Source organism: Nicotiana tabacum, chromosome 22 (assembly GCF_000715075.1).
Source record: "Nicotiana tabacum cultivar K326 chromosome 22, ASM71507v2, whole genome shotgun sequence".
NCBI lineage: Eukaryota > Viridiplantae > Streptophyta > Magnoliopsida > Solanales > Solanaceae > Nicotiana > Nicotiana tabacum.
In genome coordinates this window covers 113,505,608-113,515,768 of record NC_134101.1, presented here as the reverse complement: position 1 = coordinate 113,515,768, position 10,161 = coordinate 113,505,608, and positions in this window count along the sequence as shown.

Here is a 10,161-nt window from a genome sequence, read left to right as displayed (position 1 = left end):
TTAACGTCAAGATGATCTCATCCTCGAGTCTACGTCGGTTAACTGAAAACGAAATTTTTTTAATGTATGAAAACGCGAGATGTAACATCCTTCCCCCTAGAAAAATTCGTCCTCGAATGTTCAACTTTCCGTGATCTATGTAACTTTGGCAGGGTTGCCTCTGTAACAACACCACTCCAACTCTTCCCGTAGAAGCTTAATAACACAACGCCACACAGGACTATATTATGAATAACGACAATGACCTCACATTGTTTTCCTCGGCCTCCCAAGTCATTTCTTCCATATTGTTGTTTCTCCAAAGTATTTTCACAGAGGCTACCTCCTTATTCCGCAGCTTGCAGATTTATCGGTCTAGAATGGCAATCGGAATTTCCTAGTATGATAAGTCTTCTGTAATCTGTACATCATTCGTGGGCACTACTCGGGTAGGATCGCTAGTGCACTTCCGTAACATAGATACGTGAAAAACCGGATGGACAAACTCCAACTTCGAGGGCAATTCTAACTCATAAGCTACTTGGCCCACTTTCCGAATGATCCTAGAAGGCCCAATATACCGTGGGCTAAGTTTTCCTTTCTTGCCAAACCTCATCACACCCTTCATAGGTGACACCTTTAAGAATACCCAGTCATCACCCGAACTCTAAATCTCGTCGCCGCACGTTAGAATATGACTTCTGACGACTCTGAACTGTCTGTTGATACCCAATTTTTTCCTATATATTTTAAATAAGCATAAATACCTTCAAAATAACATATATATGCATACATAATCATGCACAAGGCTTTATTATTTTTTCCATGATTTTTAAGGGTTTAAATTGGTTTATTTTCTCCCTTTTTACCCATAAAATCCCCAAAAATTATTTTTAAAATTATTGTTTCAATAATTAATCTATTTTATTTCTATATTTATGCCAAAATATGGCTAATTTAATTTTTATGTATTTTTAAAATTACATTTGGTATTTTTAAAGCTAAATTGCATATAATTGCAATGTTAGCCCATTTTAAGATTTAATTATGTTTTATATGCATAAAATTAGATTTTAGTATTTTTAGATCGTTAATTATGTATTTTTAAATCATTTTGTCACCTTAAATTATTTTCCAGAAATTATCTATTATTTTTATAAATTAAAATAGGAAAAAACTAGCTATTTAAATTATAGCCAAATTGGTTTTCAATTATAGCCAAATCGGACCCCAATTCCGAGCCCAATTTTACAATAAAAAACCCGACCCGCACCTTATTAACCCTTACCCAAACCGGAACCCACCTACCCGTTCTAATCCTGACCGTTGATCTCCCAGATCAACGGTCCAAATAATTCCTTTCCTTTTTAATTCCTTTCCATAATTCATTTCTCCAAAGGCGCCGCCTTCAGATGCTCTCTCATCTCCACTATTATCTCAAACCTAACCCTAGACTCCTCGACTCCCCTCCGTCTTTGGTCATCTCCGGCGACTATCCTTTTTCAACCCGAGCCTCCAATGGGTCTCTCATCACTCTGCTCATCATCTCTAAGGCTTTCAAGGATCCTGGACCATGTCAATTTAGACCTAGGGTTTCTGTTTCTATTACTTATGGGTTCTCCAGTGTGATTTTGGGTAAAATCACATCTTATATGTCATGATCAATGAAGTTTCAACAGGTTCTTTTTTATTTTACTTGGGTTTCTTTTTGAAACCCTGACTCTCTTCTGAATCTCTCAGATCTGTGTTATTTTTATGCTTTAAGCCTATTTCCTTCTATGATTTCCTTATTCTCGAGTTTTTTTTGAAAGACTTTCTACTCTAAACCATTTTTACTCCCTTTGAAAACTAGGGTTTTCAGAGTTCTTTCTATACCTGTTTCAACTGATTTCTTTATGATTAAACCTTTTTCCTTGTTTATCATGATCGATTCTAAGTTCTTACTACTTTTTAACTCAACTCTGTTAAAAGGCCCTAGTTTCTTAAAGATTTTCTTTACTTGTTTTTGTGAGTTAGCATGATTTTCTTTTCTTGTTTCTGTATGTTAGCCTGATTTTCTTTACTTGTCTTTGTGTGTTAGCATGATTTTCTTTACTCTGCTTCTGTGTGTTAGCATAATGTTCTCCACTTTGGTTCTGTGTGTTAGCATGACTCTCCTTTACTTCGTTTCTGTGTGTTAGCCTGTTTACCTGGTTCTTGTTAATCTCTTGTGGTCACCATGCTTCGAATATGTTCTGCTGGATCTCTAGCCTACTTACATCACCTCTACATGACTGTGTTTGCTCATCTTTTGTTTCTTTCTGCCTATATAATCGACTTTGTTTGTGTGCTACTTCTGTTTAATCGTCTCTATTTATATGTTGAGGTATGCGAAATCATGACTCCCCATGATTGATTCTGATTCTCCTTAACTTTTGGTAATTGAAAGATTTTCCTTCAAAGTCCTGGAATTCTACTCGTCTGTTTAAATTAACTAATTGCATTACCTTATTTACTATGGTACTTTGTTTTACATAGTCTTTCCTTAATTAGGTCCTTTAGAATTTGGTCCTAATTGACTACTTTATGCCTACTGAATCTTGACACTTTCCTTATTTAATCATGCACTGATTTCCCTTCCTCCCTTATATGGTACTAAAACTTCCCGTTTGGCCCGACTCCCTTAACTCAAGGAAGTACTTCTTTGATTTTCTAAAGTGATTGATTCTGAGTTCTTAAATTAGTATACTACTATAATTTTCACCTTATTCCACTACCTACTTTCAACTATAAATACTAAATCTTTCACAAAGGACACACACTTGGCTTTCAAAAAACCCCTCTCTTACTTAAATCTATGTGTTATTCTACTACTATTAGCCGGATGCAAGCAAAGGCTAATCATCGATACTCTTTGGTTCTTTCATTCTGCTTACCTTTATCCTCACTGGTATGTCCTAGTTAATTTAAAGTCTCAACAACAACATGTTTCTCTTCTTGTTTCAGTTTCTTTTATTTCTAGTCTGCTTTTACTTATGGTTTTGTTGTGAAGTTTGTAGTTAAGCATGTTAATATGACCCCCTTCCATCTTTTGAATTCATGTACCCCCTTGTGTAATTCAAGCATGCCTGGACAATTGTATTCTTTCACCTACTGTGCACTTACCACTTTATGAATCCCAAACCCCTATTCACTTTATGTGTTCATGACTGGATTTTGATTATGTCAATTCCAAACTATCTCTGAGTATGTCCATACCAGTCCTAATACTCCTACTGGGGTCATGTGTCTGCAGTCAATGTTTATGTATCCCCAAACCACCTTAACCTCTGTGTGAATACTGAATTCATTCACTTGTTGTATGTGGTCTTATCCTGAAGTGTCTGAACTTTGTTTACCAGTCCAACTTCTTTTCAACAATCTCTGTTACTAATTGCTTTCAAAATAGACCTTTTGAGTGCAATCTTTAATAAATTTCTTTCAAACATAAGTCTTGCACTTTCACTCTACTCCTAGATAATAAATTCTTCCCCCACTAGTATGTGTACTGCCTTGGGATCCTCTTGAGAACCCTGGGAACTCGAGCATACTGAAGCTGGCTTTCTACACCGCACTGGTTCAATGCTTGGCTATTAAGTCTAGGTGTAAGCATTGCCCGGGGTCCTTGAGACCCTTAGGGAACTTTGAGGCACCTAGACTCTGATTTGTCTATGGAAATGAGGCTTGAAAGACCATTGGAGGCTTTGGCTAATTGTGGCCTGATAGCAGGCTCTCTATAGAATAGCTTCTTAATTTTCCATTTCACTTATGTAATTCATTTGTTGGCCTGTAATAATTTGTAAACAGATATTTGGGGTATTTAGTGAAAGGGTGGGTAGATGTATACCTTGTGGGGTAACTTGGGTAGAAATCCTGCCTTAGGACTTATTTGCAAATCTTCATGCTTCACTCAATAGAAAATATGCCTATAGAGTTTTTATTCCCGTTGAATCAGATTTCATACTAGAAATCATGCCTATAAGGACTTCACTTTTAATGTCACTTGCATTAGATACAAACCATGTTCATAAATCCTGCATTTGTCATATTAGATATCATGTTTCCAGGTTCCAAGTCAACATGTTTTTAATCAACTCAAATATAGATATCATGCATATAGGACATAATTCTGATTCAGTAAGTTTTTCACATGTTACTGAAAATTTCCTAAAACCAATAATACGCCTAGATATCATGTCTATAAGGATCTAATTCGCAATTCTGTCTAGTAATTCTAATTAGCCTAATAGATCAATTGTATCTCGCCTAGCTTACTTCTCAAAACTGGCTTTGTTAAGCAACGACTTTTTCTGAGACTATTTCTTTCAACATTGCTCTAATCTCATTAGATATCCTGCCTATAGGATTAAAAGGGACTATTTCAAAACTTGTTTGTTTTTGCATTAACATAAATATTAGTTCTGCATATAGGCAAGCCTTAGGGCATTTTCAAAACTTGCATGTCTCTAAAGCTATCTCTGTCGCTAAATGTTTTGAATTCTAATGAGCCTTTTTTAAGAGATCCTAGGCAACTAATAGGTTGTGACTTCTGTATCTGAAAGTGGTTTATTCCTTTATAATCATTTAGAAATCCTGCCTTAGGACTTTGATTACTAAAGACCTCACTTGTGGTTGAGTCGTGCTGCATGTATGCTTGTTTGTGGAGGAAACTATGAGCCTTTAATAGATCTATTTATGTGAAAGTCCTAAATGCTTCTCTTGACTATCAACTTAGATTTTTGCCTTTAAAACCTTAGGGGTATGTCTAGAATTGCCTATAGGTACAGGTCCTAACTCCCTCTGGGACTATTAAGAAGGGATGGGTAGCAGCACGCAATAGGAATCAGTGACCAACACTCGCCTTGCATGACTAATAAGGGGATGGGAAGGGTAGATGTGGGATATGATGACTATGCGTTAATATCACGTGTAGCCCCTCGATGAGGAGTGTTTAGCGGACATTGCGTGGGGTGATCCTATAGGATAAACAACCTAGGACCCCTCTTTACCCCAAACCTTTTCCTTGTTTAAAGCTTTCTTTATAATTTGTTCAACCTTTATTTCACTACTTGACTTGTTTAAACGTGATGTACTTATTTGATTCAACTATGGACTAATTTGTAAATATGAGTTCGGTCGGGACCTACAGTTGTGGACCAAGAGGGGTGCCTAACACCTTCCCTTCGAGGTTATCTCGAGCCCTTACCCTAATTTCTGGTAATGCAGACCAACCCAAGAGTTAATCACTCTAGGTGCCCTAATGCACCATAATCCGTTAGGTGGAGACTCTTCAAATACCCAATTTCCAAAAGGAAATGAGTCATTGCATCCCATGGAATGTCGAAACTCGGACCTCTCTCCGCGAGGAGGGGAAAAGGGGGGCGCCTCAGCATGGTGACTCTGCTAGGGATATCTTTTAGGCTCTTACCCTAACAAACTTGTTTTTACAAATTAGTCTAAGCATGCTTATCCCGTACCCTCCTCCCTTATTTGAATTTAACTGTTTGTTTCTCTTAAGCATTTATGATTCTTTATCCCTGATAACTGACTTGACTCTTTATTTTACTTTTCTTGTAACTGTCTTTTTAATAATTTAAATGTTGTATTTATTTACCTGCGAGAAAATACTTGCCTACATGTTATTAACTGCTGCATAAATCATTCTCCACATCATATTCCACTTGTGCGTCTCAAATCCTATAGCAATGCTTTAGTGAATGGTTGCGCTTTTTCTATTTATTACCCTTAAATTCGGAAAGGCTTATTTGCGGTAAAACCATCCGATCAGCGATGCACTCGATGGTTCTATTCCTTCCTCCTCAAGTTGTCCACTTGAGGGTACCAGTCTAAAACTCCATAGAAGCCTTACTCTGTTTAAATTTTGCATGCATCATGTTCAAACCTAGTCGGATCAGTTATGTTGTCCACATAATGATCCTTTAAGATAAGCCTTAGCCAGAGTTCATCGGGTTTTCCATAATCCCAATGGTCGCAACCACATTTTGTGCATTAATTTGGAGAACTAAATGTCGATGTGCTGATCATAAATGTGCAAATAGTCGAATCCGGTGGGGGTAAGGCCTAACCCTTTTGTTTTGCAAAAATGAGGAACGAGGTCCCCAGTTTCGGTATGGTTAGCACGCCCCCACTCTTGCTAGACTGGTGGAGGAGTCTTCCATCAGATGACCAAATCAATGAGTGGAAAGAGAGGGCCGCCAAAGCTAGCAAAAAGTTGGAATATCTGGAATACAGTTTGCTGGAATTGGAAAAAAAAGTGAGGAAGAGAGTCACCGACTGCCAGAACGCTAAGGGAAACGAAGGAGAACACCTGGCAAAGGCATTTTTACTGGTGAACCTACGCGAACTGGAGGATTTGATCAATGAGAGCATTCAACCTGAAGGAAGTCCTCCTGGGACCAAATAGATTAGATTTACTTGTTTTTCTTAAAATGTAATAAGGCCAAGTGCCAGTAGTGACTTATTTTATTATTATGTTAGTGTCGTTTATGAATTCGTCTACTTTTATATTATGAAATGAAGCATTTATTGGCATTTGAAGTTCTCCAAATTTATTTGTCGCTCGGCCTACCTTGGGCACAACGAGGCTCCCAAATTAGGATACGAGTTTATATTTCGCAATATATGTTTAAATACTGTAAACATTTCAGGATCCCCACTAACTTGTTACCTTTTTGTTTTGTTTATTTTTTATTATTATTCCCATCCCCATAGGTTGGTTCATCCATACTGGCCTCGTCAGCATATCATACCAGATTTAGAGGCCTCTCCACCTCCTCCTCCTCCAAGAAACACAAAAAGCAGAGGGAAATCAAAGATGGACGACTTAAGTGGAATCCGAAAGGAAAACATTGAGAACGTAGAAACTTCCGATGGCCATAGTACTCCGGCCCCGAATGACCTGGTTTTGAGACTCGAACAAAAGATACTAGAACTGCAAGGAGAACTTGAGCAGGTCTACAATTTGGCAAACTTGTCACTCACCCTCAATGTCCCTGATATCCACCAATAGAACGCAAAGAACCCAACACCTCCTCAAAACATAAAAAACCAATAGCCGCAAAATCCTACCATACCAAATCAATACGCAACTCCACCACAAAATATCAAATCCATTGCTGATACCAACTCCACCACAACAACATCAACCACAATAGCATCAACCAATTCCATACCCACCAACCACCACTTACCATACTCCCCAAAATACACCAGCACTCATTCCAGATCCACAAAACTCCACCAATGACCATCATTATACCCAGGTTCCTTGCACTTATCAGAGCAACCCCATATACGTGAAAACTATACCACATTCTACCCAGCAAATCTCCTGTACAACGGAGCCCTCCGAAAGGGACCTGTTCATTAAGAACATGGATAAAGAACTCAAGAAGTTAACAAGCCGGGTTCAAGGTGTCGAAGGAGATAGGGGAATAGAAGTTTTAAACTATGAAGATCTATGCATACAGCCCGATGTGGAATTGCCAGAGGGGTACAAACCTCCCAAGTTCAAAATGTTCGATGGTACGGGTGATCCCAGGGTTCACTTAAGGACTTATTGTGACAAGCTTGTCGGGGTTGGAAAAGATGAAAAGATTTGGATGAAGCTCTTCATGAGGAGCCTTACTAGGGACGCTTTCTCTTGGCATATCAGCCAGAATCCTAAGAAATGGTCAAATTGGGTGAGCATGGCGTCAGATTTCATGGATCGGGTTAGGTTCAACACAGAAAATGCACCTGATGTCTTCTACACCAGAATCTCAAAAAGAAGACCACTGAGACCTTCCACGAAAATGCTACTTGTTGGAGGTCAGAAGCCGCCAAGGTTAGGCCCGCTTTGGACGAAGAACAAATGAATAAGTTCTTCGTCAAAGCACAGGATCCGCAATATTATGAAAGATTGATAGTCATCGAAAATCACAAATTCTCGAATATCATCAAGCTCGAGGAAAGGATCGAGGAAGGAATCAAGAGCGGGATGGTAACGAATTTCGAGGCACTACAAGCCACGAATAAGGCACTCCAATCAGGGGGAATATCGAAGAAGAGAGATGTTGGGGCAGTAATGGTGGCCCAGGGCCCAAAAACTCCACTAACATATCAAACACCTCCACCCACCTATCAAACACCTCCGCCCACATATCAAACACCTCCACCCACCTACCAAACATCTCCACATACATACCAAGCATCACTACCTACACATCAACCTTCATCTCCCAGATATTCCTAACCAGCTGTTGTCCATCATACTTATAATTCCCAACCATCCCACTTCCAATCACTACCAACTCGCCAAAATTATCCAAGACCAAGACCCAATTTCGACCGCACGCTACCTAGACAATACACTGGCATTGCTGAGCCCATCGACCAATTTTACGAAAGTTTAAAGGTCGTAGGTTATGTCAGTCCTATTCTCGCTGTGGCACTAGAAAATCCATCCCAATGGGTCAATTCAAACAAAACCTGTGCATACCACTCCGACATGAAAGGGCACACCACTGCTGAGTGCCAAACATTGAAGGATAAGATTCAGATACTCACCTAATGTCATACAAGCGAAGGAAGCCTCACCTAATGTCCGCAACAATCCCCTCCCTAATCACAGAGGTGACAATGTACATGTCATAGAAATAAATGAGGAATGGGACACTAAGGGGTCAATCGGGCTTATCCAAGAAGGCGATGATTTTAAGGTTGTAGTTACACTTACTCCCATTGTGGTTCAAACTCAGGTACCTATTGACGTTGAGGTAACGACATAAGTTCCATTCGAGGTGGAAATAGCTCCGCCCGCAGCCACCCCTACTCTATTTGAAGTACAAGTGGTCACACCTTTTACTGTGATGGTGTCAACCACACCCCCATTCAACTTAAAGGCAATACCCTAGGATTATATCGCTGAGGCTCTACGAAAAGGGAAGGCTAAGATAGAGGAATCTGACACCGCACAAGGGATGACTAGAATTGGAAGAGGCTACACACCTGAACACTTGGGAGGTTCAAGTAAGGATGCCACTGCTAGGCAGCCTGTCATTGAGATCGGACCGAATGACTTGTGGAGGAAAGTACAGGCAAAAGAGTATTCTGTTGTTGATCATCTGAACAAAGTCCCTGCTCAGATATCTATCCTATCACTGCTACAAAATTCAGAGGCGCACAAGAATGCCCTGATGAAGGTATTGAGTGGGGCTTATGTACCCAGTAATATCACTGGGGGAGAAATGGCCAACATGGTCGGATAGGTGCTGGAGAGCCACAAGATTATCTTCCACGAAGATGAGCTGCCACTCGATGGTCTGAATCATAATCAAGCATTGCACATTATGGTACAGTTTGAAGACAAATTCATTGCCAGGGTCCTGGTTGATGGAGGTTCGAGTCTGAATATTTCTCCACTGGATACCCTGAAAAGTTTGGACAAAGGTTTCCATGAAATATGGATCGGAAGCATGAATGTGAAGGCTTTCGATGGGTCCTAGAGGTCCCGCCTCATATAATCTTTTGTTGGGCTGCCCATGGATCCATGTTGCTGGAGCCGTGCCATCCACACTACACCTAGTCGTGAATTTGAATGGAACCGCCAGGAGGTAATCATTCATGGAGACGGGAGTAATCCCATTTACACCAGTCAAACCATTCCGACCATTGGACATAAAAGAAGGCTGGGAGGGGAAACCTATCATCACATTGAATGGGTCAATGCTGTCGAGAAGGATAAGTGGTGGAGTAACAAAATAGAAAGCATACTAGCATGGTCCAGATATGAACCCGGCAAAGGGTTAGGAAAGAACCTCCAGGATATCACCAAGCCAATACGGCTGAAAAATCATGGTACTACCTTTGGGCTCGGATACCAATATACATGGCAGGAGTACAGGGAATCGTCGGCTCCATGGCGTGGACCATATTACCCTCCTGAGCAACCGATACCCCATCTGGAACAAGCTTTCCATCAGGCAGACATAATATGGGGAACCGTTGAAGAAAAAGTAGTGGTTGGGCTGAAGGACCTGTTCTTAGAAGATAAGGATATGGACTGCAGTGCCATAATTAAGGAGGAGGAGGAAGAAGGCCTCTCCATTCAGACCGTTGCAAAGGGATCCGTTCTCAGGAACTGGACCATTACACCATCCCGAG